The 27,588-nt window shown below is 40.2% G+C and overlaps 1 protein-coding gene and 1 pseudogene across 1 annotated transcript in view; both read right to left on the bottom strand.

Moving 5' to 3' along the window:
* FAR1 (fatty acyl-CoA reductase 1) overlaps positions 1–11,865 on the bottom strand; it is a 108,826-nt gene extending 96,961 nt beyond the window's left edge. Inside the window, exon 1 of the mRNA XM_037839890.1 lies at positions 11,745–11,865. The gene's annotated coding sequence lies outside the window, so the exon portion shown is untranslated. The remainder of the gene's footprint in view (positions 1–11,744) is intronic.
* A 655-nt stretch (positions 11,866–12,520) lies between these two features.
* The window catches only part of LOC119536963, a 56,635-nt pseudogene continuing 41,567 nt past the window's right edge, over positions 12,521–27,588 (bottom strand).

Consider the following 27,588-nt stretch of genomic DNA (forward strand, 5'->3'; position numbering starts at 1 on the left):
ATGCAAATTAAGACCACAATGAGATACCATCTAACACCGATTAGAATGGCTGCCATGAAACAAACAGGAAACTACAAATGCTGGAGGGGATGTGGAGAAATTGGAACTCTTATTCACTGTTGGTGGGACTGTATAATGGTTCAGCCACTCTGGAAGTCAGTCTGGCAGTTCCTTAGAAAACTAGATATAGAGTTACCATTCGATCCAGCGATTGCACTTCTCGGTATATACCCGGAAAATCGGAAAGCAGTGACACGAACAGATATCTGCACACCAATGTTCATAGCAGCATTATTCACAATTGCCAAGAGATGGAAACAACCCAAATGTCCTTCAACAGATGAGTGGATAAATAAAATGTGGTATATACACACGATGGAATACCACGCGGCAGTAAGAAGGAACGATCTCGTGAAACATATGACAACATGGATGAACCTTGAAGACATAATGCTAAGCAAAATAAGCCAGGCACAAAAAGAGAAATATTATATGCTACCACTAATGTGAACTTTGAAAAATGTAAAACAAATGGCTTATAATGTAGAATGTAGGGGAACTAGCAATAGAGAGCAATTAAGGAAGGGGGAACAATAATCCAAGAAGAACAGATAAGCTATTTAACGTTCTGGGGATGCCCAGGAATGACTACGGTCTGTTAATTTCTGATGGATATAGTAGGAACAAGTTCACAGAAATGGTGCTATATTAGGTAACTTTCTTGGGGTAAAGTAGGAACATGCTGGAAGTTAAGCAGTTATCTTAGGTTAGTTGTCTTTTTCTTACTCCCTTGTTATGGTCCCTTTGAAATGTTCTTTTATTGTATGTTTGTTTTCTTTTTAACTTTTTTTTTCATACAGTTGATTTAAAAAAGGGAAAGTTAAAAAAAAAAAGAAAAAACAAGGAAAAAAAAAAAAGATGTAGTGCCCCCTTGAGGAGCCTGTGGAGAATGCAGGGGTATTCGCCTACCCCACCTCCATGGATGCTAACATGACCACAGACATAGGGGACTGGTGGTTTGATGGGTTGAGCCCTCTACCACAGGTTTTACCCTTGGGAAGACGGTTGCTGCAAAGGAGAGGCTAGGCCTCCCTATGGTTGTGCCTAAGAGCCTCCTCCCGAATGCCTCTTTGTTGCTCAGATGTGGCCCTGTCTCTCTAGCTAAGCCAACTTGAAAGGTGAAATCACTGCCCTCCCCCCTACGTGGGATCAGACACCCAGGGGAGTGAATCTCCCTGGCAACGTGGAATATGACTCCCGGGGAGGAATGTAGACCTGGCATCGTGGGACGGAGAACATCTTCTTGACCAAAAGGGGGATGTGAAAGGAAATGAAATAAGCTTCAGTGGCAGAGAGAATCCAAAAGGAGCCGAGAGGTCACTCTGGTGGGCACTCTTACGCACACTTTAGACAACCCTTTTTAGGTTCTAAAGAATTGGAGTAGCTGGTGGTGGATACCTGAAACTATCAAACTACAACCCAGAACCCATGAATCTTGAAGACAGTTGTATAAAAATGTAGCTTATGAGGGGTGACAAGGGGATTGGGAAAGCCATAAGGACCACACTCCACTTTGTCTAGTTTATGGATGGATGAGTAGAAAAATAGGGGAAGGAAACAGGCGGACAAAGGTATCCAGTGTTCTTTTTTACTTCAATTGCTCTTTTTCACTCTAATTATTATTCTTGTTATTCTTGTGTGTGTGCTAATGAAGGTGTCAGGGATTGATTTGGGTGATGAATGTACAACTATGTAATGGTACTGTGAACAATCGAAAGTACGATTTGTTTTGTATGACTGCGTGGTATATGAATATATCTCAATAAAATGAAGATTTAAAAAAAAAAAAAAAAAAAAAAAAAAAAAGACATAATGCTGAGCAAAATAAGCCAGGCACAAAAAGAGAGATATTGTATGTTACCACTAATGTGAATTCTGTGAAAAATGTACAGTGTTTTATACTGTAGAATGTAGGGGACCTAGAGATACCAATTAGTGGAGGGGGAATGATAATCTAATAAGAACAGATAAACTATGGAGGGTAATCTCAAGGTTATGGGAATGCTCAGGAATGATTATGGTTTGTAAACTTTCTTGGATATAGTAAGATCATGTTGGAAGTAATAGAGTTATTTTAGGTTTTTTTTTTTTTTCTCTTATTCCTTTGTTTTCTTAGAGGTTGTTAATTTTCTTGGGGTATGGTAGGAACATGTTGGAAGCAATGTAGTTATTTTAGATTATTTGTTTTTCTTATTCCTCTGTTTGGACATGGTTTATTAATTTTCTTGGGGTATGGTAGGAACATATTGGAAGCAAAGTAGTTATTTTAGGTTATTTGTTTTCCTTAATCCATTGCTTTGTTTGAAATGTTGTGGGGTTTTTTTGGTTGTTGTTTGCCTGTTTGTTTTTAATTTTTTGATAAACAAAGTTAAAAAATTGAAAGAAAATCAGTAGAAAAATGGGAGTAAAAACTAAATGACAAATAGGGTGGGATGGGGGGATGGTTTGGGTATTCTCTTTTCACTTTTATTTTTTATTCTTATTCTGATTCTTTGTGATGTAAGGAAAATGTTCAGAAATAGATTGTGGTGATGAACGCATAACTATATGATCATACTGTGAACAGTTGATTGTATACCATGGATGACTGTATGGTTTGTGAATATATTTCAATAAAACTGAATTAATAAAAAAAAAAAAATTCATTGAAGAGGAGGCTAGATCATTGATTATTTGTTAAACCCTCTTCCGGCTCTCAAAGTCTATAAGGTATTTCTTAGTAGTATATTAGATACTCAGAGAATTATTAACTCCAAAAGGTCACAAGGGTTATCATTTTAAGCAATACACCTAATATTTACTGATCTTCAAACAGTCAATGTACTGCTCTGCAGAGTCAAGTGTCCCATTACTAACAGATAATTTTCCTATTTCCTGGTGCTTCTGCTTATGCCAATAACCATTTTTAAGTGAAATCCATAAAGTTTTTAAATGACATATTTCTAAGAAACTCATATAGAATCACCCTTCAAACTAAGTGGATGATGAGTGCTAATAATCTCAGGGCTCCACTGAGATCCAAATATGCCTTTCCAAGCCCCGGTGGTACTTCTACAAGTTATTTCAACACAGACATGAACCTCAAAATACTTTAAAAGATCCTTCCTCCACAGATCTTAACTACCTAAGGCTTAGGTAGGTCAAAGAAATTTCTTCTTCTACCTCTGAAGAAATGGTATTTATGCATTTATTCATTCTTAAGTCATGAATTCCACTTCCTGTTAATTCATATTGGAGAGCAGCAATTACATATAGTATCATAAAACTACTCCAAAATCTTTAGTAAAACTATTATTCCTACATCTTTAGTAAACCAATTATAGTTTGTTTTTCTCAGAGAATCCAAATAAGAAATGGTCTGTTTTTTAATTAGGCATTTGTATAATAAGCTTTACCTTTTTATCATTCCTAAAAATTAAAAACACTTGTTCATAAAAGGTAAGCAGTACAAACAAATATAACTGAGTTGCATTGTAGCATTGGGCTTTCTGCCTACGCATTAGATAACAGGTTTTTTTTTTTTTGACACTTAATTTTTTTTTTAATTTTACCTTATTTGCATACATCTTATGCTATATTTATTCTATAACATTTGCTTTGCTTCCTCAGTTTCATTTGGCCAGAAAACAGCAACCCCCCCCCCTTTTTTTTTTTGGTTTTGGTGAGGACGACCTCAGTATGGCAGGGGGGAGGGCATGTGTGGACTGATCTGGCCACAGGCTCTGTATTTTGGAGGCACATCTTGGGAGCTTGCTAAATGTGCATGAGTGAAATGACCAGAGTCCGCTGCCACCCTAAAGCCAGCATACTCTTGGCATTTTTAAGCATGTGTAGCAAAAGTTGAGCATTCTTTTTGAGATGCTGAAGTTGTGCCAGCTGCTGGGCCCACTTGGGGGGCTTTCAGGTAGTGGTGACTTTTCAATATACTTATCCTCACCAGCTTGCAAGTGTTGAAGTGAACTCAGAGTCTTAACCCTTTGGATTGAGTAATTAAGATTTACAGCACACAGTGTTGGTGTGTTTTGCCGTCCGTCGTGGGTGAATTGTGCACTACCCTCCCCCGCCTAGAAAAAAAAAAAGTTGGACTCCTAATCCCTAGTACCAGTGAACATGACCTTATTTGGAAACAGGGTCTTTGCAGATGTGATCAAAGTAAGATGAGGTCATTCTGGAAAAGGGGGGCCCTTAATCCCATATGACTGGTGTCCTTATCGCAGAAAGTAGAGGGAGATTTGGACACAGAGAGAGACTTAGGGGAAAAGCCTATGTGAAGATGGAGGCGGGGACTGGAGTGATGCAGCCACAAGCCAAGGAATGCCAGAGGATGCCGGCACCACCAGAAACTGGAAGAAGCCAGGAAGATTCTTCCCTAGAACTTTGGAGGGAACCTGCTAACACCTTGATGTCAGACTTCAGGGCTCCAGGACTGTGAGTAGTTTCTGTAGTTTGGAGCCCCCATTTGTAGTGCTTTGATACAGCAGTTCTAGGAACTAAGATAGCATCCTTCCCCAGGGCGCCTCTACTTCATTCAAGGGACTTGGGGTCCATGAAATGGCTTCAGCCTAGACTTGGGGAGCAGCTGAGTTTCTATACTGTGGCAACTCCAGCGAAGTCTCTGCCTTGGCTGGAGAAACTTTGAGTTTTCCCATGATGTAAGTCAAGTAATACTTTAGACTGTTACTTCATTTCTAAGGATGCCAGGATCAAGTCACCTCCATCAAAGATTCCTGCAGGCAGAACCTTCTGGAAACAATTCCATCCCTGTGTCTGTAACCAGTCCGCCCACCTTGTCTGTAGATTGGGGTGCCATCAACTCTCAGAGATCAGGGACCCCTTTTCTATGGAGCCTGGCCCCCACACCCCAGTCTACACTCTCTTCCAGGATAATGGTACTGCCGCACTGAAGAATTTCTCAAAGCCTCGGTGACTGGAGAGTGCTGACTTTGAGTCAGCTCAAGGTCCGCTGGGAGTCCACCTGGGGTCCACTTGGGGTCCTGGGGGGCGGTGGTGGGAGCTGAGAATGCAGGTCATGCAAGTTAAACCACCTCCTTTGGATTCCTCCTCCAAACTATGTCAGGAAAGTTCTGGCATCCTTCTGGAACTGAATGCAGGCCAATGAGGGGTCGATATTTCAGTCAACCAACCAAGTCAATGTCGGAGCGACTCAGCCAGAAGGCGAGCCTGTGCACCCATGACTGCCCAGAGGGGTCCCAGGTCAGTCATTGGCGAGCCACTCCCCGAGGCCAGGGCAGCTACTCCCCCTGCCTGGGTTTCTTCATCCCTTGGTTGGCAGTTTGTGAGCATCACCTCACTAATCCTCATAATGAACTGGCCCCAAAGGGATCGCTGCAAGGGAGCACAGAAGAAGAAGCTTCAGGGTCGTTCAGCGCCTTCTTTTTCTCTCCAGACCCCCAGGCGGGGTGGGCTGCTCCCTCCAGGTCAGCCCCTCAAATGTTCAGGGTATCAGGCAGTCGTCCTTTACCTTGGGGGCCTCTGGCAGGCAAAGCTGGAGTCTCTAGATAATGGGTTATTAAACCAGGATCCATAGACATCTCCCCATCACCACCACCAAGGATGTTTGAGTAAGCTGATGGTGGTCTAAATAACACCCTGAAGTTATATGATAAATTAGATGTGTGCATTTTTTCTGAAGAGACAGCATAAAGCTTGAGATGTTCAGAGAGGTATGTGACCTTTGGCTAAGAATCTCTGTATTATGGAATATACTCTAAGATTTTATTCTGAGTCAGAATGCTTCAAAATACGATATAATGATAAGAATTCCTTAAATTCAAGGATTTCTCATGTGACCATCATGACATTTCTGGCAAGAATCCCATAAAAGACAAGAATGATCTAAACTAAGTATTACAAAGTAATCTTAAAACTGTCAAATAGTTAAATACACACTCACACATTCTAGACAGAATGGATCCATAATACCTTTGGAAAGCTTTTTAACTGTGCTGAATAATTCACCATGGACAGTAATATAGTCAGAAAGTAGTGTGTTCTAATTTGTAATACAGGAATTGGCTTTTTTAAAGTATTGATAAAAGATCTACGCCATGTCAATAATATCTTGTAGGGATCTAAAAGATATAGACAAATGCGGATTTAGATAGAACTTATCCTATGAAGCCAAAGTTAGTATTTTCTGACTGCATGCTTTCCATGTGATCACCCTCACCTCACCCGCTAAATGTTTTTCTTCCTGTCTCTACATGTCTAAATCCTTGTTTCACTGAGAAATAATGTTGGTTCCACTCTCTCTTATCACCGATCTTGACAAATGGGCCCATGTTACTACATTCTGTTTCACACGTGTAGTCTCCCAATTACATTATCCCCGCCCTACAGTAGCTTGTTTGACTGGATTTCTCTTACCCATCACAGTATAATGCACACATCTGAAAATATATTTATATGAACAAATTTCCACCTCACTTAGATTAACATGACTATTGCTGTATGGTAATAACTGGTAGAGATGTCTAGGAATCTGCTTCGAATAAAAGAGAGAAAAGTAGGTAGACGTACAGATGAAGCAAGACTGACCACAAGTTGGTAACTGTTAAAGCTGGTAATGCAATGTTACTGTAATTTTATGTTGGCAATTTTCTACAATACAAAGTTTAAAGAAGTCTGCCACCCCTAGACCAGAGAGCTTCTTAAAATCGGGGCCATGAGCTTTCTTCTTTGTATATCTGCCCAGTACAGAGCAGATGAATTTACTTTAACTTTACTAACCATATTTTATTCTTTAGGAAGATCTACCTTTCAATGAAACGTCAAAGCCTGTTGATGATACTTTAAGGATTTCTTTGTTGTTAATTTAGATAAAATATACATCATTCATTGAACAACAATTTATTGGTTACCTACTCTCTAAGATCTCCTATCTTGCTAAAGGTAGCATAGCAAAATAATTCATTCTCTCAAATAAATTAAAAATCTGGCAGTACCCTCAAGTATCAGCAAAAAGGGTACGGAGGGCACGGAGATGAAGAAAAAGAATAGTAAAAAGCAATAAATACAGATTTAAAGAAAGGGCTCTAAGGCATCTGTTTTTTTTTAATTAAGAAGAGGGCATATAGCTATGTTCAAGCTAGAAAGAGTTCCCCTCCCCTCTCCATTTTACAGATGAGGAAATTAAAGCCCAGAGAGGGGAAGTGACTTGCCTAAAGTTACACATCAAGTTGTAACAAAACCAAAATTAAAACTCAAATCTGCTGACTCACAGTTCAATGTGAATTTTTTACATAACACTTTTTTTCTACACCATAATATTCATTAATTAAAGAGGATGAGCTATTTTATTAATATATACTTCAATTCTATATTATACCATACTAAAAAAGAAAGTAATAGGATAGGTAAGGGAGAGGGGGGTGGAGAAAAGGCTGGGAAGAAAACGCACACAACAAATTGATAAGACGTTTAAGCATGAAGACCATATATATATACCATACTTCCTCAATTCTGAGACACAGCTGACTTTAAGACATAACATCCATTTCATAAATATTTTGAAGTAGACACTATAAAATACATCTTCATTTCAAAAAAATAGTAAAATGTGAAAACATACATCTCTAAAGCAAGAAAATGTAATATAAAGTCCCATTAAGACACAAAAATTACTATTATTTATTTAGAGCCATAAAGTCCACAAACACACATAACAAGAGTCCTATTTTCTAAGGTAACAAATAGTTACTAAATAGTAAGTTTACGAAGCATTATTTTTCAATTGTAGGTATTAATACAAACAAGCCCTTCTTGCTATTTACCTCATAAGCATGAGTTTTGGGGTTAGACAAAGCAAGGTTTAATCTCAGGTCTGCCACTTACTAACTCTCCAACCTTTGGAAAGTTACTAACTTCTCAAATGCATTCTCCTCATCTGTCAAATGGGATATCCATTTTAGAAAGTTGTGTGAGAACTAAAAATGATATGTAGTTAAAATAGAGCAGTGCCTGGATAAAATAAGAATCCATTAACATTAACTTTCCTTCCATAGTACCTATGGGCCACATGAAACTAAACTACAAACTAGGTCCATTCATGATTTACAAGATTCCTCCCTCTTCATTTAGCAGACTAGAATAAATCTATATTGATCCTAGGGCAAATTCTACTAGTCTGATTGGCAATAATTATTTGACAAGAGAACCTTATATTCTTAAAATTCGTCTGTTTTCCTCTTCAAATTGGGATCAGAAAACTGACGAATTTATAAACATTTAAGTTAAATACATGAATTCAGCATATTGTCTTAATGAACCAAGACTGTATCAAATAATTAAGCCCATTACAAACCCACCAAAGCGAGGAACTACATAATCAATATATGGGAAAAGGGAAGGGTATAAAGCCAAAAGAAACAGTTAATATGACTCAATTCTATGAGGGTTTTTTTTTTTTTTTTTAACCTTAAATTCACCTATTAAACCCTAAGAAAACAAATGTTCATCAGTCCAAGATCATATCTTTATAACCCAGGGTGCTTTAGCAATTTGATCCCTCAAGATTAAGCAAATGCAATCAGTTTCAGTTTGTTTCCACCAGTAACAGCCCAGTCATTTCCAAGATGGGACCATGCTACCAAAGTGGCTTGTATGGAACACCCCAGACACAGTTCAGACTAGCCCACTCACATATTCCCTCACTATTAACGCATTTCAGTTCAATGGTTTTCCCCAAAATTATAAAAATAATACCTGCTCAGTTTAGAAAATTAGGAAAGTAGAAAAACTACAAGCATTTTTAAACTACCCACAATCTCACCAGCTAAAGACACACCAACATCTTTCCTATGAATTTGACCATAATTGAAATCATACCAAATACTGAACTTTGTAGAGAGTACTTTCTACTAAACATGATTAACTACTGGCTCATATCTTAATATATTCATTACAGCTTTCTTGAAACTAAATTCACATTACTTTTTTCCCTACTTAACTCAATGGTTTCTTCTCAATCTTTGTTCTTGTGAGTCTCCCAGCTACATACTTGGCTGCTGACCATTTCTTCTTTCATAAAACACTTTCTATCCTTGGTTTTTCTAGCAATATTATTCCACAGTGTCCACAAAAATCTCTCCAGCTAATTTTCTTCTCTTTCTTCACTGCTCCTCTTCCATGAACTCCTGATGATCTCTAAAAAAAAATATGGCTCAGAACTGACCTTTGGATTTTACTGTCAACTTTGAATCCCCAGCACTTAACCTAGTCCATAGCATCGAGATGCTCAATAAACATGACTGACTTAATCAATCTTGACCCTGCCACTTAGCCGTGTGACTTCAGGCAAATTAAATCTTTCTGTGTCTCAGTTCCTTCATCTAAAAGGCAGGGATAATTAAAATCAGATGATGCTTGGAAAGGTCAAAACAGTGTCTAGCACAAAGCAGCACCCAATAAATTTTGCTATCATTATCAACATAATCTAGTACAGGACTCAAAAAATGTTTCCGATTACTATGTACAGTTGACTACCAAATCTATCCCTCAATAACCCAACTTACATTCACTACACTCTCTTATCAAAACTATTAAAAAATATATTTTTGTGATCTTTCCTTTACTACCTATCTTCATTCCATGATCAACTGTTCAGATTTTTCTCTACTAGCCACCACACAGGACTATAATTTATCAATTAAGCTAAAAAAAGACTTAGTTGACTTCCATACCCCTAATTTACCTTCACTCAAATCTTCAATCATCCTTTAAAAAAAAACATTTTTAGTTTGTTATTCCTGTCCAGTTTCTTATACCCTGGCCAAAACACAGGAATAGCATTCTCTTGTCTTCCAATATGCTGTGCCCCAACTCCTAGATTAAAACCTTCCCTGATTAACTCCCCCCCACTTGAATTACTTCCCTGCTCTGAGTTGCCTCAGCACCTCAGCACTTAGTTCTGGTTATGGTAAGAGTAAAACATGATCACAGTGAATAGCACGACCAAGAAATTATTTCTACAAAATTATTTCTACATCCTAAAGAATGGCCCATTAGACATAATGCTTTCTGATCGGGTTATAAAAAAACATCTTATACAACAAACTCCCTTTTTTGCTGTCCTTGAAACTATGCTAGTTTACATTCATCAAAAAGTGCTTAACTGTTCGCAATCCTCTCATCCTATCCTTAAACAAATTATACTCCAATGTCCATCACCTCCTCCCATTTAAATCGACCAGAAACATGGCAGTGGGCCACTTTCTTTCCCACTATCTCTTCTCTGCCTCTAACCTCCACCCACATCCCACAAATAAAAATTCCAAAAGCTTAAAACAGGCAAAGCAGTGATACACACATATCACCTCTTTCTTTGCTCTAAGTAAAAACAACTTCAATGCTAAATATTTAGCTATCAGACTATCCTTGGAACTGTGAGAATTTTTCCAACCATGCATGTATGATACATAGTCAAATTCCACTACATCAAAATAGTTGATCCTACAGAATAACAGAATGTACCTACATGTTAATTCTCACTTGTGCTACTCTAAGAGGTCTTGCATCATTTTATGCATATATTACAAAAGCCCAACAAGATAAGTAAGAAAATCCCTTACAGGGAAGATTTTCTGAAAACCCAATACATTCCTTTTTTTTAATTAAAAAATTAAGGAATTCCTCACTGTCATCCAATCACAAGCAAACAATGCTTATGTCATTACTTCTGAGAGGGTTAGTTTGCCGCTGAGGCAAAACAATTAGAAGGACGGGGGTGGGCGGGGGCGGGAGGCGATCAGCCTCAGCAGTGAGAGTTAAGCCTGCTAGTTTGGCCCTCGATGAATAGTCAATAAACCTATGAACCTGGCTGACTGACCCCGACCGGAGAAATCTGGCTCTCCTGCCTCTGCATCTTCCAAAACGGTCAGTTGTACTTGCTCACCTGCTCACAAAAGATCCACACCCTTCCGCTGCCACACAAATCTATCTCATTTGCTTCTTGTATACCCTCTCCTGGCCAACTAACGCCTCCTAGTCAAACAACCTCCGTCACACTTCACCCAAAACCTTCTCCTTTCAGTCACCTTACGGTTTCACTGGGTGCCTCTTACTCCAGAACCACATGTCCCAATTTGCCCAGAGTCTTTAACCTTCAAAACCCAAGCCTGTCCTTCCTTCACGCTCACCCAGCTGAATTCCCCCTATCCCCCATCAATTTCTATTTCCAAGGGCCAACCATACCCCCCGGCTCCGCACCTTCTCTCTGGGGACCCTTTCCTGAGCATCACCCTTTTCCCATCACTTTCTTCCTCCATAGACCCGGAATCCTCCCATCACAAGCCTCTTTTTGCTCCCACCCTCGAGCAACCGAGGCCGCTCCTCCGTTAACTAACCTGCCCCACCTTCGCCAACTCTACGCGGCCTCCCCACCCCAGGCGGCGCCCCCGGGCTCCGCGGCTGCAAACCAGGCCGTTCCCTACGTCCCCGTTTGTGGTCCCGGGTCTCCAGAGGGCGGCGGCCAGGACAAGCGGCGCTGAGACCAGCGGGCTGAAGCCAGCTTCCCCCACGCTGGAAGAACAGGGGTAGGAGCGGGAGCCCGGCGGCGGGTCTTCGCCCCCGCCTCGACCCGGCCTGCCGCATCGGCAGTCGCTGACCAGGCCAGGCGAGGGGACGCCTATAGTCCGGCCTCTCCAGCCAGCGCCCCCGCCTCTCACCTAAACACAGAGGCTCAGGCCTCGCTTTCCCCTGGACGTCCAGCGATGGCTCCGCGGTCGCGCTCTCTTCACTCGCTTTTTCACCGCCCCGGACCGGCAGCTGAAGAGCGGACGGGCAGCGGGGCGCCCATTGGCTGCGGCCCTCACGCGCGTCAGCCAGCTCCGACTCAGACCTCGGGATGTTACTGGCTGGCGCGGAGCCTCTTTTCCACGTCTAGACCTGATTGGCTCTCTCGCGCCTCCTTACCGGGAGCACCGCTCATCTTCCTCCCGCTTTGGCCTCCCACCCCCCAACCCTTTTTCCATCTGGGCGGGAGGGGGGCGGGAGCAAGCGCCGGTGGGTTGTGAACAGCCAATGGGGGCGCAGAGAGAGGACCAGGAGGTGGGTCCTGAGGCCGGCTGGCCGGCGGGGGAAAGCTCCACCAATGTGTGCGCGTCCCACATCCCGGGCTCCCGAGCGCCCCTCTCGGCTGCTAGCGTCCTGGCGGGACGCGCCCAGGGCCACGCCCGGCTGCCGGTCGCGCGGGAGGGGCGTCCACTGGAAAGGTGGGGAGGATGGGACGAGGTCGGCGCTGGAGACCGCCGGGCGGCCATTGTGGCGTTCTCGAGTACTGGTTACGTAGGGCCCCGCGCGCCTTTTGGTGGGGCCCGGGGGCCTTCCGGACATTGCTGGATTTGAGGGACCAACACGGAAAACTACCAGTTGGGTAGGACTGATTCTGGTCGAGGAGAGCGGCGCTGTCGCTCTTGGAACACCTGGTACTCCAGCGGGATGCCTAGTACGGAGGGAACCGAGCCTGGGTCTGGTCCTCGGGACTGTGGGCCAAATCATTCCACTTTTCACTTCCTCCAAAATAATTTCGTACAAAATCATCTATGGTGAGAGAAGTTAGAATAGTGATTACCTCTGGGAGATGGGGGGATGTTCACTGGGAAGGGGCACAAGAGAACCTAATGGGATCAGGAAACGTTCTGTATCTTGATCTAGATTGTAGTTTCAGGGGTGTATACCGTAAAAATTCATTGATCACTGCACTCTATATACGCTAAGTTTTAAAATTAAAATAAAGATTGTGAGAATTAAAAAGGGGTGAAAGCTCCTGGCACAGTGAATAACACACACAGATGGGTAATTTGAGGATGGTCCTGGAATGGGTCAGAGTGATTTTTCCTTAGGAATTCAGAACTTGTTTTAGTGCCTGGCCCTGTTAGTAGCACGAAATAACTCACAGTGCTGCCCCCAACTGGAAACTACAAAAGCTGATTGAGCTGCCAACTTTGTGGGGGGCTTAAATTCTGAGCCCAGGAAATCTTCATTGAATATCATGGCTTCTGCCCTCCAACGGCTCACAGTCCAGAACTAGGTATAAAGTCATTTCTGGAAGATGGTACAGGGTGCAAAGTGAACACAAGCTGCTTACCCTCACGGATAACACATTCCACTAACCCAAGAAGTATGTGCCTAGAATCCAGACCAGGTGAAGCACTTCTTAGAACCGGGTAGATAGTGTTCTCTCCAAAATATACATGAGATCTCTGAGCCAACTCTCCAGCTTGTGAAAAGGGCACCAGCAGGAAAACAGTTAAAGATTACAGTACTTAGATTTATTAATTAGTCATTAAGTTGTTCAGTTCAGATGAATGTCTTTGAAGTGCTTGTTCCTGAACTAAGCATATAAAGTGGAATAAGACAGTATTTTCCATGGAGTAATGGGTATAATGGGGAGATAGATATACACACATAATTTCCAATATGATACATGATGAGGAAACACATAAAGGTGTAACCCAACATAGGGGGTTTAGGGGCATCTTCTTGAAAGGCATGGTGCTAAGTGAACCACTGGTAAGGTTTATCAGCATACCATATACAACTAGGCACTGTTTCCTGAGAAAATTTTGTTTACATAGTTTTAAATTTTTATTTAAATATATTGTTTTTTAAAAAGATATATATATATAAATTTAAAAACATAAATTAATACTTAGTTTTGAGGAAAACACATGATGGCATTCAGTAATTTTAATGAGTATATTATGATTTTCAAAAATAGCTTTTGAGTTGGAAGTATCAAGGCATCTCATATGATTCAAGTCAATGTGTATAATGTGTGCCTCCAGCAGGGACCCCTGCAGATGCAGAGTGCTTTCTAGAAGAGGACTTAAAAAATTAACGGGCTCCCTCTATGGGTAGAGCATGTTTATAGCCAGAATTCCACATACTGTACCATCATCTTAAATAAATTCAGAGAATTCGTATATCTACAAAAAGTGAGTAATTGATAGTCTTCACAAAAGGCAATGGAGAATACAGCAAATGTTAAAGAAGCTGAAAAAGAGATCAGAATTCAGTTAGAGATGAATGAAATGGTCTTGGTTAGGACTAAGGTAAACCAGACTAACTGATTGATACTGACTTTGTTTTAAAATTTTAACTTCTATGTGAGACCAAAGAAATTGATGTTTATTTGGTGGAAAATCTATATTTTCTGTAGCACACTATATAATTTAACTTGCATGGTCAGTTTATTCAAACACCATAATTACATGGAACCTTGAATGGGGGGTAAGAGCTGGTTGGTTTGTACAGGTTAGCGTGAAGCCCCGATACATCCCAGAGTAATTTGGGCAGAGAATAAAAAAGTACTTGCAGAGCCCCCTTGAGGGACTGGGGGAAATGTGGAAATATTAAATTTACCAACCTGGGGAATTCCTTATATTCTCACAAACATTGGTGACTACCAAGTTAGTAGGGCAAGCCCTTGATCTTGGGGCTTGCCCTTATGAAGCTTGTTACTGCAAAGGAGAGGCAAAGCCTACTTATGATTGTGCCTGAGAGTCACCCCCAGAGACCCTCTTCGTTGCTCATGTGGGGCCTCTCTCTCTAAGCCAACTCCACAGGTGAACTCACTGCCCTTCCCCCTATGTGGGACATGGCTCCTGGGGGTGTAAGTCTCCCTGGCAACGTGGGACATGACTCCCAGGGATGAGCCTGGACCCAGCATCTCAGGATTGAGAAAGCCTTCTTGACCAAAAGGGGGATGCAAAATGAAACAAAATAAAATTTCAATGGCTGAGAGATTTCAAATAGAGTCAAGAGGTCAATCTGGAGGGCACCCTTATATGCTATATAGATATCCCTTTTTAGTTTTTAGTATATTGGAATAGCTAGAAGGAAATACCTGAAACTGTTGAAGTGCAACCCAGTAGCCTTGATTCTTGAAAACAATTATATAACTAAGTAGCTTACACAGTTTGACTGTGATTGTGAAAACCTTCTGGCTTCCACTCCCTTTATCCAGTGTACAGACAGATGAGTAGAAAGGGACCAAAAATAAAGTGAAAAATAGGATGGGATGGGGGGATGGAATGCTTTCGGTGTTCTTTTTCACTTTTATTTTTATTCTTATTGTTATTTTCTTGGGAGTAAGGAAAATGTTCAAAAATTGATTGTGGTTATGAATGCACAACTATATGACAGTACTGTGGACAGTTGATTGTACAGTGTGGATGATTGTATGATATGTGAATATATCTCAATAAAACTGAATTAAAAAAGTAAAAATCTAAATAGATACTGATAGAGTGACTGGAAATGTGTAATATACATGCTAGAGATTCTTGCATCCTGACCACATACAATATTGTCATGTGCTAAATTGTATCTCCCCAAAAAGATAGGATCAGGTTCTAACCCCTAGTACCCATGAATGTGACCTTATTTGGAAATAGGATCTTTGCAGATGTAATAAAGTTGAGATGAGGTCATACTGAATTGGGGTGTGCCCCAATTCCAATATGACTGTTGTCCCTATAAGGAGAGAAATTTGAACACAGAAATGGGACACACCAGGAGAAGACCGTATAAAGATGGAGGCAGTCACTGGGGTTAGGTTGCCACAAGCCAAGGAATGCCAGGACCACCAGAAGTTGGAAGACACAAGGGAGGATTCTTCCCTAGAGCCTGCAGAGGAGCATAGCCTTGCTGACACCTTGGTTTTGGGATCCAGCCTTCAGAACTGTGACAGAAAAAATTTCTATTGTTTTAAGCCAGCGAGCGGGTGACAATTTATTATAGCAGCCCTAGGAAACTAGTACACATATACAAAAATAAATTCCAGATGGATTAAAGACAGAGGTGGAAAATGAAGCAATAGCTGGATGGATGGACAGATAGGTAGAATGATACAGCAAATGTGGCAAAATGTTAATATTGATGGATCTGGGTATCTGGAAAGGGATATGCTGGAGTTCTCTGTAAAGGTTTTGTGTTATTCTTGCAACTGTATTTTGCAACTGAATTTGAAATTATTTCAAAATTCAAAGTCTAAGGGACAAAATAATGCAATAAAAATCATAGGAGAAAAAAAATTGTCAGGGTATACAAAGGTGTGACTCTTTAAGGAAATTAAGTTTATATTTGGCACAGTCCCTAGTCACCTATTCTCCAGATCAGAGAACAGGGCAAAGATTACAGTTTATTATAAACAAAGCCACTAAATCTCTCTGTTACAGGTGTTTCTTAGAGCAGCCAATTGTTGGCTTGTTCTAATGAAATCAGCAGTGGTTGTCTTGAGGAGAATAAAGCATTGTGGTTAAGAGTCCTTACTCTGGAACTGAACTCTTGGTTGTCGAATCCCAGCTCTATCATTACCTTTATGACCTCTGTCTTTATTTACCTTATTTAACCTCTTCCAGTTTCCCTTGGGTTCCTACCTCATAGGGGTGCTATGATGCTCAGATGACTTAATTTTTTTAAAAACACTTTGAACAGTTTTTACAACATGGTAAGCACTAAAGCATGTGTTACATCTTAAGAAAAAAAATACGTAAATAATGCCTATCATCTATTTTTTTAGAAGGTCTACTAATATGCCAGACACTTTATATACATTATTTCCAAACCCTACTATCTTCATTATACAGATGAGGAAATGGAAAATCAGGGAATTTATCTTAATTAAACTGCTTAAGATCACACAATTAAGTAGTGGAGTTGAGAACTTCAATTAAGGTTTGTCTAATTCCAAAACATATGCCCTTCCACTTGACAGCATTGCCTCCCAGAACTTCCTATCTGTCCTTTCATTATTTTCATGACCTTTCCTCAAATGCTCTGCACTTATTTATATCCACACTATTTTAGAACTGGTTTTACCTTAAGAGTCACTTCACTCACCCCCTCCCTTCACAAATAGGTAAATTGAGATCATAAAAAGTTAAGTGATTTCCCCTAAAGCTCCCCAATTACTTAATGACAATTAAATAGCCAATGAGTGCCAACCAATTATGGGGTATCAGCCATTCTCTGGTAAGGAAAGAAATAAATATTTGCCTTTATCTCTTATCACATTCCCTTTCACATAGTAAGCAATCAACGTGAGCTATTTTTATCATTGTTCATTTATTCATTTGTGCATTTAACAAGCATTTATTAGATATGTCTTAAGAGTCAGGTAGCTGGGGAATATAAAAATGAACAAGATATGATTCCTTTTGAGGCTCATACTAGCTGTCCAATACAGCAGCCATGAACCTCATTTGGTTACTGAACACTTGAAATATGGCTGGTCCAGATTGAGATGTGAATTTAAGGTATACATGGGATTTCAAAGACTTGGTACAAAACAAAAGTAAAATACTTGATTAATAATTTTTGTATTAATTACATTTGAAATGATAATATTTAGAATATATTGGATTAAATGAAATATATGATTAAAATTAATTTCATTTGTTTCTTTTTACCTTTTTCGATGTGACTACTAGAAAAGTTAAAATTACGTGTGTTCCTTTTATACTTGTATTGGACAGCACTGGTCCAGGTTGCAAAAAAAATTAACACAATAAAATATAACTGCCATAAGAAGAGTAAATAGAAAGTTCTATGGGAGCACAAAGGAGCACCTACCTAGGGTAGTCAAGAAGGCTTCACAAAGGAGGTAATATTGTCTTGAATCCTGAAAGATGAGGAAGGATATTGTCAGATCGGTATTTTTCAGGCAGAAGATGAGCATGTAGAATGTCACATGTTAAATATGAACAGGTAACTGGCAAGATCAAATGTGATAAAGAGCTTTGTTTTTCTCAAGTTTGTGATAGACGTCAGGGGTGCTCAATGAGAAGTAGTAAGAGATGAAGTTGGGTAAAAGTTTGAAGCAAGATTATGAAAAGCCTTGTATACCATGCACTATTGACATTTTCTCATAAAGAGGACTGATGTGATTTTTTTTGAGCCTTAGAAAGATAATGCTAGCTATAGTCCATATGGAGATTGGACTAGAAGAGGGAAAAGACATGGGGTGTGAGAGTGGGAAACTGAGATAAGAGGTTTAGATAGCCATAATTTGAGCAATGGTAGTGGGAATGCAGAAAAGGACAAGGCCATAAAAGATATCTCAGAAGTAAAACAGATGAGACCCAGTATTTCATGCGCAAGAGGAAAAAAGGAAAAAGAAACAGAGATCAAGGGAAACAGCCAATTTTATTTTCACTAGGTTATATGGCTACATAGTAACAAGTTCCTTTTGTTCATTCAACAAATATTTACCAAAACCTTCTTATGTGCCAGGTAGTGGGGTAGTAGTGTTTAATAGGCTCCTGGTAACAATGTATAAACATTGTGTGATTATGTTTAAAACATTTACTAGGGATCAGAAAAGAATAAATGATTAAATCCTTACTAAATTATTGATCCATTACAAACAACCCAATTAAAAAACAGGCAAAAGACTTGAACAAACATCTGTCCAAAGAGATACAACTTGCCAGAAAGCACATGAAAAGATGCTCTACATCATTAGCAATCAGGGAAATGCAATCAAAACCACATTGAGGTACTATTTCACACACATTAAAATGCCAAAGAGCTTAAACAAAGGTTCCGTACACAACAGATAGGCAATATGTCAGGGAGTGAGAGAATTAGGGTAAGCTGCTATATTGGGATGGGGTTTTGCCCTTTCTAATCTCTTCTTCTCTTCATAAAATCTCAACCCTGGAAATTTCCAGTCCGTTCACACTTTCTTGTCTGTAGGGTTAGTGCAAAAATTAGGAGGGAGTGAAGGGAATGATAAATAGGTCATGGTATGGAAGAGCACCATGACATCAGCAGGATGGGCTTTTCCTTCTCTTTGTTGATCACTTCCCCCTCACCTGTCCTACAACTGGCACAGGATAAAAGTGGGAACCAGAATGGAAGGGGAAAATGAGTCAAGGCCCTGGGATCATGGCAGGGACAGCAGCTCCCAAAGAGAAGGAGAACGGGGAGGGGCTAACTGCCAGTACACAGTGTAAATGGAATGGAATTTTCCACTCTCAGTCAGTCCTGGGAGAGGAACATATACATCCACAGTGGTTAGGCAGTTCTAAGTCAGGGTTTGTCTGTAGTAATTAGTCTGTCAGTCAAAAATTATCCTTTCCAATTATTTAAAGCCAAAGATATTAAGGTACTGTAGTAATCACCAAAAAAGTTATGTGCAATAAAGTTTGATCAATGAAGAGTTAACAAATATTTATCAACCTTAATTTTCATTCTGGTTTACATAGGAAGTTGTTCTGCATGACTCATGCTTGACTCACTGATACTTTGCAGTTGCCAATATAGGGTTTTGTGATCCTGAGTGGTAAAGAAACACTCTCTGTTTACAGTAATTACTAAAAATTATTGACCACTAGGTTAGAGTCATCTTGGCCAGAAGAACTTGAAGTTCAAGACAAAGTTTAGAAACTATAAAAATTAAGTGGGAAAGGGAGAAGAAGGGCCTAATGCTTGAAATACAAATGAAATGAGTATTTCTCATTTCATCTCTGAAAAGACAAGTGGCAACAAGGTTACCCAGGCCTTCAAACATAGAATGATAAGGAAAAGCACAAGGAAAGTATACAGAGATTAAATAAACATTAGTTACACAGGAAAGAGAGAAAATCGAGTTATTTTCTTTCAACACAGTAAAAACCTGTTAGAGATGGATTCTAGAGTCACTGTGTATGGTGCTGTGCTTTCATTTTTCCATGGCCACATCTTTTACTTCATAAAAACATCAAAAGGGTAGGGGGGAGGGTGTCACTTTTGAAAATGGGAGAGACCAGTATTCACATTATTCAAGAAAGTAACAACAGTGCCAGAGTATCAGAAACAGGCTTTACTGTATGTAGCAAGGGTGGTGTTGCTGGAGATACAGCTGGGAGACCTGGCTGCCAAGAGGCCTAATAGACTGCCAAGAAGCCTAGTGGGGGCATGGAATCCACCAGACCACAGGGTGTGATTTTGAGGCTTGCTGGTCCAGAAAGTAGACTGCAGACCCTAAGATGAGCAGATTTTCAAAGAGAAACCCAATAACTAACTCTTCAGAGGTTGGTATAATTGGCAGTGATTCACAATAAAGGATTTTGTCTGCCTAGAGACTGGATGTTCTGTGCCCTTTTTAGGGTATTCATTCACCCAGAACACAGCCTTGTAGGCTGAATTGATAACAAAGAGATGCTGGGTAAATAGAAAATTTGAGCAAGGAGGTAGTTATGCCTCAGGCATATTTCAGCCAGGTCATTGTAAGGCCTGGGAAAATATATCTGACATTCAGCAGAGAACAGTTTTCTTGTAGTAGACACTCTGCCACACTTTTCTTCTGTGAACCTGTTTAATTTTTTTTTAACTTTTAGAATAATTTTAGATTAAACTTGCAGAAATAGCACCGTGAGTTCCCCCATATCCTTCACTAAGCTTCCCCTAATGTTTACATGTTACACAGTCACAATACTTTTGTTTAAATTAAAAAATTAACATTAGTACAACACAACTAACCATGGACTTTATTTAGGCTTCATCAGTTTTTCTACTAAAGTCCTTTTTCTGTTCCAGGATCCAAGCCCGAGTGTCACATTGCTTTTAGTCATCATGTTTTCTTATCTTCTCCAATTGTTGACTGTTTTTCATCTTTCCTTGTCTTTCATGACTGTGATAGTTTTGAAGAGTCCTGATGATGACTTTGTGAATGTCCCTTGAGTTGGGCTTCTCTATTGTTTTTCTCATGATTAGACTGGAGTTACCACTTTCTGGGGAAAGAATACCATAAAGGGGAAGTGCCCTTTTCATCACATCCTCTCAGGGGGTACATGACATCAACATGACTTATCATTGATGAGGTTAATCTTATTCATTTGGTTAAGGTATCCAGTTCTCTCTGCTGTAAAGTTACTATTTTTTTTCCCCTTTTTCCACATTCTATTCTTTGGAATCAAGTCACTATGTCCAGTCCACACTCAAGGTGAGAGGAATTAAGGTCTTCCAACTGGAGTGGGAAAGTATGAAATGTCAAATTAAAAATTGCACTGACCAGTGTTAACAGGAAATGACTTTTTTAAAGGACTTCTGCAGCAGGGAAGTGAGACTAGAACTCAACTTCTTTCAGACAAAAGACAGGAGTTTTTTAGCACTGGGGTGGGCTTGTGGAAAAGATCACTTGGTTAGGTGAGTGACATACTGAGTTTGCAGTTAGGGCCATTTGGTATGGAAAGTTCTTTTGCTGTGATTAGGCCACCTAGAGCTTGTAAGGGCTGGGAGAGAGAGAGGGAAATAAGGAACTACCTATACAGGTGTCTCTCAGTTACCTCAATAGTAAGGGCTGGGGTGAGAGAGAGGTCAGCCCTGGAGTCATGGAGAAGCCTGTCTAAAGTTTAGTCAAGCTAAAGGGAATCTTTGGTCACTACATATATATTATTTGGAATTCTTCTGTAAGGAAATGTATATATAGCCAGGTATACACACATATCAATATGTCTTGCTTTATCTACTTTCTTTATCTACTTTCTTTATCTACTTTCCTTATCTACTTTCTTTATCTACTTTACCAGTTCAACTGAATATATCCAACTCTAATCCAGGACCACAAGATTCATTCTCGCCTTCTCTCCTTGTTTATTTGTAGCTTCTTTCTCTGATAGTGAGAAAACTGGCTCCTATTATCTACAATTAATTTACTTGTTCTTTCTACCCTAGCAATTGCTAACTCATGCCAACTAGAGTATAGTGTTTCTGTAGAGCACATTTTGTCTTCAGTGTCAAGAAACAATGGCTCTAGTGTATGCATATACACTATAGGGAGCAGAATGGGAATAGAGCTCTTCAAAAACCCCATAACTAGGAAAATGTCCTTATTTGACCCGTCTGGAAATTCTTTAGGAACACCCACTTTCAGGGCTTGCCTTCATGTGACCTGACTCAGAACTCACTTAGTGTGAACAGCCTTTCCCCCTGAGTGTTTCTCAAAAACAATCCACAGCAATTATTTACTATTGCAGCTGCCTGAGGTTGCAATAACAATGGTACAAGAGAACCTAAGATAGCGGCTAGGTGAGACAGGGCAAAAAACACCTCCATGAAAAATACTAGATAAAAACCAGAAGATGACCCAAAATACCAGTTTCAGCGATGCACCAGCTGGACAAGATCTGCTAGAACCACAGGGGCCGTGCACTTGGTGAAACCAGGAGTCTGCATTCTGAAATGAGTGAGTGAGCCCGCTGAAAGACCCATGGCTGTGCTGCGGTGTGGGGAAGCCGGGGGTTGGCATTTGGAGATGGATTGGTTCTTTTAAAAAAAAAAAAAAAAAGGGAAAAACCCAGGAGCGGCTGCAGTTGCGATGGTGGGAACCTCGCAGTTTGAAGCACGGCAGGAGCGGGCTGAGCCAACCTCTCGGTGTCTGGAATGGAGGATAGCAGAAACAAACCCCACTGCTTGCAGCTGGCTCCCTGGTGGGCTGGAGACACTCCTGCCCGGGGCTGTTCCCACAGCCCAGAGCCGCGCCAGTTGTCCCAGAGCTGGGAAGGAGGAACTGTGAGAAAAGGGGGGGATTGAGACGCCCCATTCAGCCATCTTTGCATCAGGCTGAGAGCACCCCTGCACAGCCCGGCGGCCCGGGGCTTCCCTTGAGGGACGGCATGCACTTGTGACATAGCACAGCCTTCCCTCAGCAGAGGTCCTGGACAATCACAGCTGAGAAGGGGGGCCCACTCGGAAAACCCAGGGATGCCACGTCAATGCTGGTGGTTTGTGGGTCAGCCACAGAGAAAATTTGGGGCAAAACTGAAATGAAGGCTTAGACTCTTGCAACAGCCTTGAATTGCTGGGAACACCTGGGAGGTTTGAATATTAAAGCTGCCCTGCCTCCCTAACCACCCAGACACACACCCCACATTCAGGTTGGATAGCTCCAACAACACACCAAAACTGAGTTCACCAACTGAACCCCACAAGAATCATTTCCCCACACACCACAAAGACAAAGTTGAGGAGAACTGACTTGAGGGGTATAGGTGACTTGCAGATGCCATCTGCTGGTTAGTTAGAGAAAGTGTATGCCACCAACTTGTATTTCTGAAAAATTAGATTGGTATTTTTTTTTTACAACTTGAAAGAAACCCATCAATCAAAGCAAATACCAAGAGGCCAAAAACAACAGAAAATCTTAATGCATATGATAAAAGCAGACGATATGGAGAACCCAATCGCAAACACCCAAATCAAACTATCAGAAGAGACACAGTACTTGGCACAATTAATCAAAGAACTGCAAGGAGGAACAAAAACATGGCAAAGGATATAAAGGACATGAAGAAGACCATGGCACAGGATATAAGGGACATAAAGAAGACCCTAGAAGAGCATAAAGAAGAAATTACAAGAGTAAATTAAAAAACAGAAGATCTTATAGAAATAAAAGAAACTATTGGCCAAATTAAAAAGACTCTGGATACTCATAATACAAGGTTAGAGGAAGTTGAACAATGACTCAGTGTCCTAGAAGTCCACAGAGCAGAAAATGAAAGAACAAAAGAAAGAATGGAGAAAAAATTGAAAAAATTGAAATGGATCTCAGGGATATGATAGATAAAATAAAACATCCAAATTTAAGACTCACTGGTGTCCCAGAAGGGGAAGAGAAGGGTAAAGGTCTAGAAAGAGTATTCAAAGAAATTGTTGGGGAAAACTTCCCCAACCTTCTACACAATATAAATACACAAAGCATAAATGTCCAGTGAGCTCCAAATAGAATAAATCCAAATAAACCCACTCCAAGACATAGTCTGATCAGACTGTCAAATACTGAAGAGAAGGAGCAAGTGCTGAAAGCAGCAAGAGAAAAGCAATTCACCACATACAAAGGAAACAACATAAGACTAAGTAGTGACTACTCAGCAGCCACCATGCAGGCGAGAAGGCAGTGGCATGACATATTTAAAATTCTGAGAGAGAAAAATTTCCAATGAAGAATACTTTATCCAGCAAAACTCTCCTTCAGATTTGAGGGAGAGCTTAAATTTTTCACAGACAAACAAATGCTGAGAGAGTTTGCCAATAAAAGACCTGTCCTACTTCAGATACTAAAGGGAGCCCTACTGACAGAGAAACAAAGAAAGGAGAGAGACATATAGAGAATTTTAATGGACATATATAGAACCTTACATTCCAGATCACCAGGACACACATTTTTCTCTAGTGATCACGGATCCTTCTCCAGAATGGACCATATGCTGGGACATAAAACAAGCCACAATAAATTAAAAAAAAAAAACAAATTGAATATATTCAAAGCACATTCTCTGACCACAATGGAATACAAATAGAAGTCAATAATTTTTGAATTGTAACTCCACTATTTACTTCCTACATGATATAAAATACACAAACTCTAATGACAGATCAGTGGTTTTGAACTCAATGTAAAATATGTAATTTTTGACAAGAACTATATAAAGGTGGGGGAATGGAGGAGTATAGGAACATAGTTTATGTGTCCTATTGAAGTTAAGTTGGTATCAAAGAAAAACAAGATTGCTATGGATTTAAGAGGTTAATTTTAAGCCCCACAGTAAACACAAAGAAATTATCAGAGAATATGACCATAGAGATGAAAAGTAGAGTATGGGTTAAGAGAAATGGCGGAAGGGGCAATGTGGAGTTAATAAATGAGTGTAGGGTTGCTGTTTGAGGTGAAGGGAAATTTCTAGTAATGGATGGTGGGAAGGAGATAGCATTACAACATTCTAAATGTGATTAATCCCACTAATGGAATGCTAGGGAGGGGGTGGAATGGGAAGATTTAGGCTGTATATATGTTTCCACAATTGAGGAAAAAAAAAAAAAAAAAGACAGTCTAAATAGATGACAATTGTATGCCAAGGATGACCCTGGATGGGATCTGAGGATGGAGGACAGGAGGCTCAAAGGGACACAGTTGAGACATAAGGAAAAAAAAAAAAAAAAAGCAAATACAGAATGTAAGCTTTGTATCAATGTTGAATTTCTTGAACTTCTTAGCTGCGCTTAATGGGATTGCATAAAAGAATGTTCTTGTTCATGGGAATTGTATATGTGATTTATAGTGTTTGTTCAAGGATGTGTGCAGCTAGCTCTCATATGTTCAGAAGACAGAGCAATAGATGGTGGATGATAGATAGGGAGGGAAAGAAATAGCAGTGTGACAGCATGTGAAAGTTGGTGGATTGGGGTATTGGAGGAGGGGGTCGGGGTATGCTGGAGTTCTGTGTATGGGGTTTGTATTGTTTTTGCAACTGTTCCTATAACTTTGAATTTATTTCACAATAAAATTAAAAAAACAAAACAAAACAAACAAACAAAAAAACAATGGCACAAACAACAAGTTGACAAAAAACTTTAAAGGAAAAGCTGGTGAACGAAATGTCCAAAGGGGTCTTTGAAAATCTCTAAAATATTCCTAGGTGTCTACAAGGCAGAATTGGGCACATGCCCAAGGTTGTGCACATGCCCAGAAAAGAGCTGAAAGGGCCTCAAGCTCTCACCTCTGGCTGACTTTCAAGCTCTACAGAAGCAGGAAGCAATAGCTAAGGCAGAGTTCTAAACTGCCTAACCAATAAAGGCATATCCCAACATATACACAAAGCCCCTTGGCAAAGGCTGGGAGACTTATTAGTCCAAGGCATTTAAGGAAATCTCTATCCATTCATAAGCTGACCACTAAAGTAATAGAATGGAGTCTTCAGTGGTCATATATAACAAGGAATACAGACTTTACAGAATTAATTTGGGAAAGCCACTAAAGAGACAAACAGCAACAACAATAAATACAAAGGAGCAACAAGAAAAAACTTTAGGGAGGGAGGATTCTGATTTCCAGAGTTGGCACTATTTTTAAATGCCATGAGACATCCAAAGAAAAATAGAAAATATGGCTCAAACTTTCAATAGACTCTGTCCCTGTGGAAACCCAGACATTGGACTTACTACACAAAAACTTCAATTCAAGTATTTTAGATATGTTCAAGGAACTAAAGGAGGCCATGTCTAAAGAATTAAAAGAAAATATGAGGTTATTTCACCCAATAGAGAATATTGATAAAGAGATGGAAATAATAAGAATCAAATAGGAAAAGTACAACTGAAATGAAAAATTTACCAAAGTGGCTCAAAAGTAGAGGTGAATGGTCAAAAGAAAGAACTGGTGAACTTAAAGATAGGGAAATTGAGATTATCCCATGTGATAAACAGAAAGAAAAAGGTAAAGGAAAACAGAGTTTCACTCACCTGTGGGGCACCATCTACTGTACAAACACATGTATACAGGGAGTCCCAGAAAGAGAGGAGAGAAAGAAAGGGGCAGAAAGAATATTTGAAGAAATAATGGCCAAAAAATCCCAAAATTGATGAAAAACTTTAATCTACACATCCAAGAAGCAGCAAGAAGGGTAAACTTAAAGAGACATACAACGTCTAGACAGAGTGCTTCCACGCCAGGGCTCTCAGATGCATGGGGTTTGAGCTCAGATGCAGCATTGTTCAGGAAGAGTGTTGCTGTGCTGCTGCCGCAGGCTTCAGAGAGAGTGGAGCACATTCCCTGGGGATTGGGGAGAGTCTGGCCACCACCCCACTGTTCTGAGGGTGTTGATTCTGTGCCCACAGATAGCAGAGGGTCTGGTTGCTGCCCCAGTGCTTGAAGAGGATGGAATAAAGAACATGGCCATCTCCCCAGTGCTTAGAGATTTCAAATCCCTCATCCCAGTGTTTGCAGAAAGCAGGGCCGTTGTGCAAGCCCTTGGAAAGGGTGGGGCTGCTGCTCTCCCAAGCCCCAAGGATAAAATGTCATTGTATGTAAGACTTCAGATCTGGAAATCTAATGAAGTATGCCCTGCAGGGGCTGCTGCTCTCCCAAGCCCCAAGGATAAAATGTCATTGTATGTAAGACTTCAGATCTGGAAATCTAATGAAGTATGCCCTGCAGGTTTTCAGAACTGTTTGGGTCCCATGACCCCTGTTTTCCTTCCAATTTCTCCCTATGGACATGGGAATGTTCACTGTATGACTGTCCTTCCTTTGTATAATGGAAGCCAATAACTTGTTCTAAGTTTCACAGGTTCACAGCTGGAGGAGAATTTTGCCTTAGGACAGACCATGCCTAAAACTGAATTTGATGAGACTTTGTACTTAATATTGTTACTGAAATTATTTAAGGCTTTTGTGATAGTGTGATGGAATGAATGTATTTTGCATATGGAAAGAACATGCCTTTTGGGGGTCCAGATGATGGACTGTGCTGGTTTTAAGCTGTTATGTACCCCAGAAAGGCCATGTTCTTTTCTGAAATGCAATTTGAGATGTATTCACATGCCATATAATCCATCCAAAGTATACAATCAATGGCTCACAGTATCATCATATAGCTGTGTGTTCATCACCACAATCAATTTTAGAACATTTTCATTACCTCAAAATAAAGAAAAAAAAAATAAAAAAGAACACCCAAAACCCCTTATCCCCCCTATTTTATATACTTTTGTCTTTATTTAGTACTCATCTGTCCATATACTG

This window comes from Choloepus didactylus, chromosome 6 (genome assembly GCF_015220235.1).
Source record: "Choloepus didactylus isolate mChoDid1 chromosome 6, mChoDid1.pri, whole genome shotgun sequence".
NCBI lineage: Eukaryota > Metazoa > Chordata > Mammalia > Pilosa > Megalonychidae > Choloepus > Choloepus didactylus.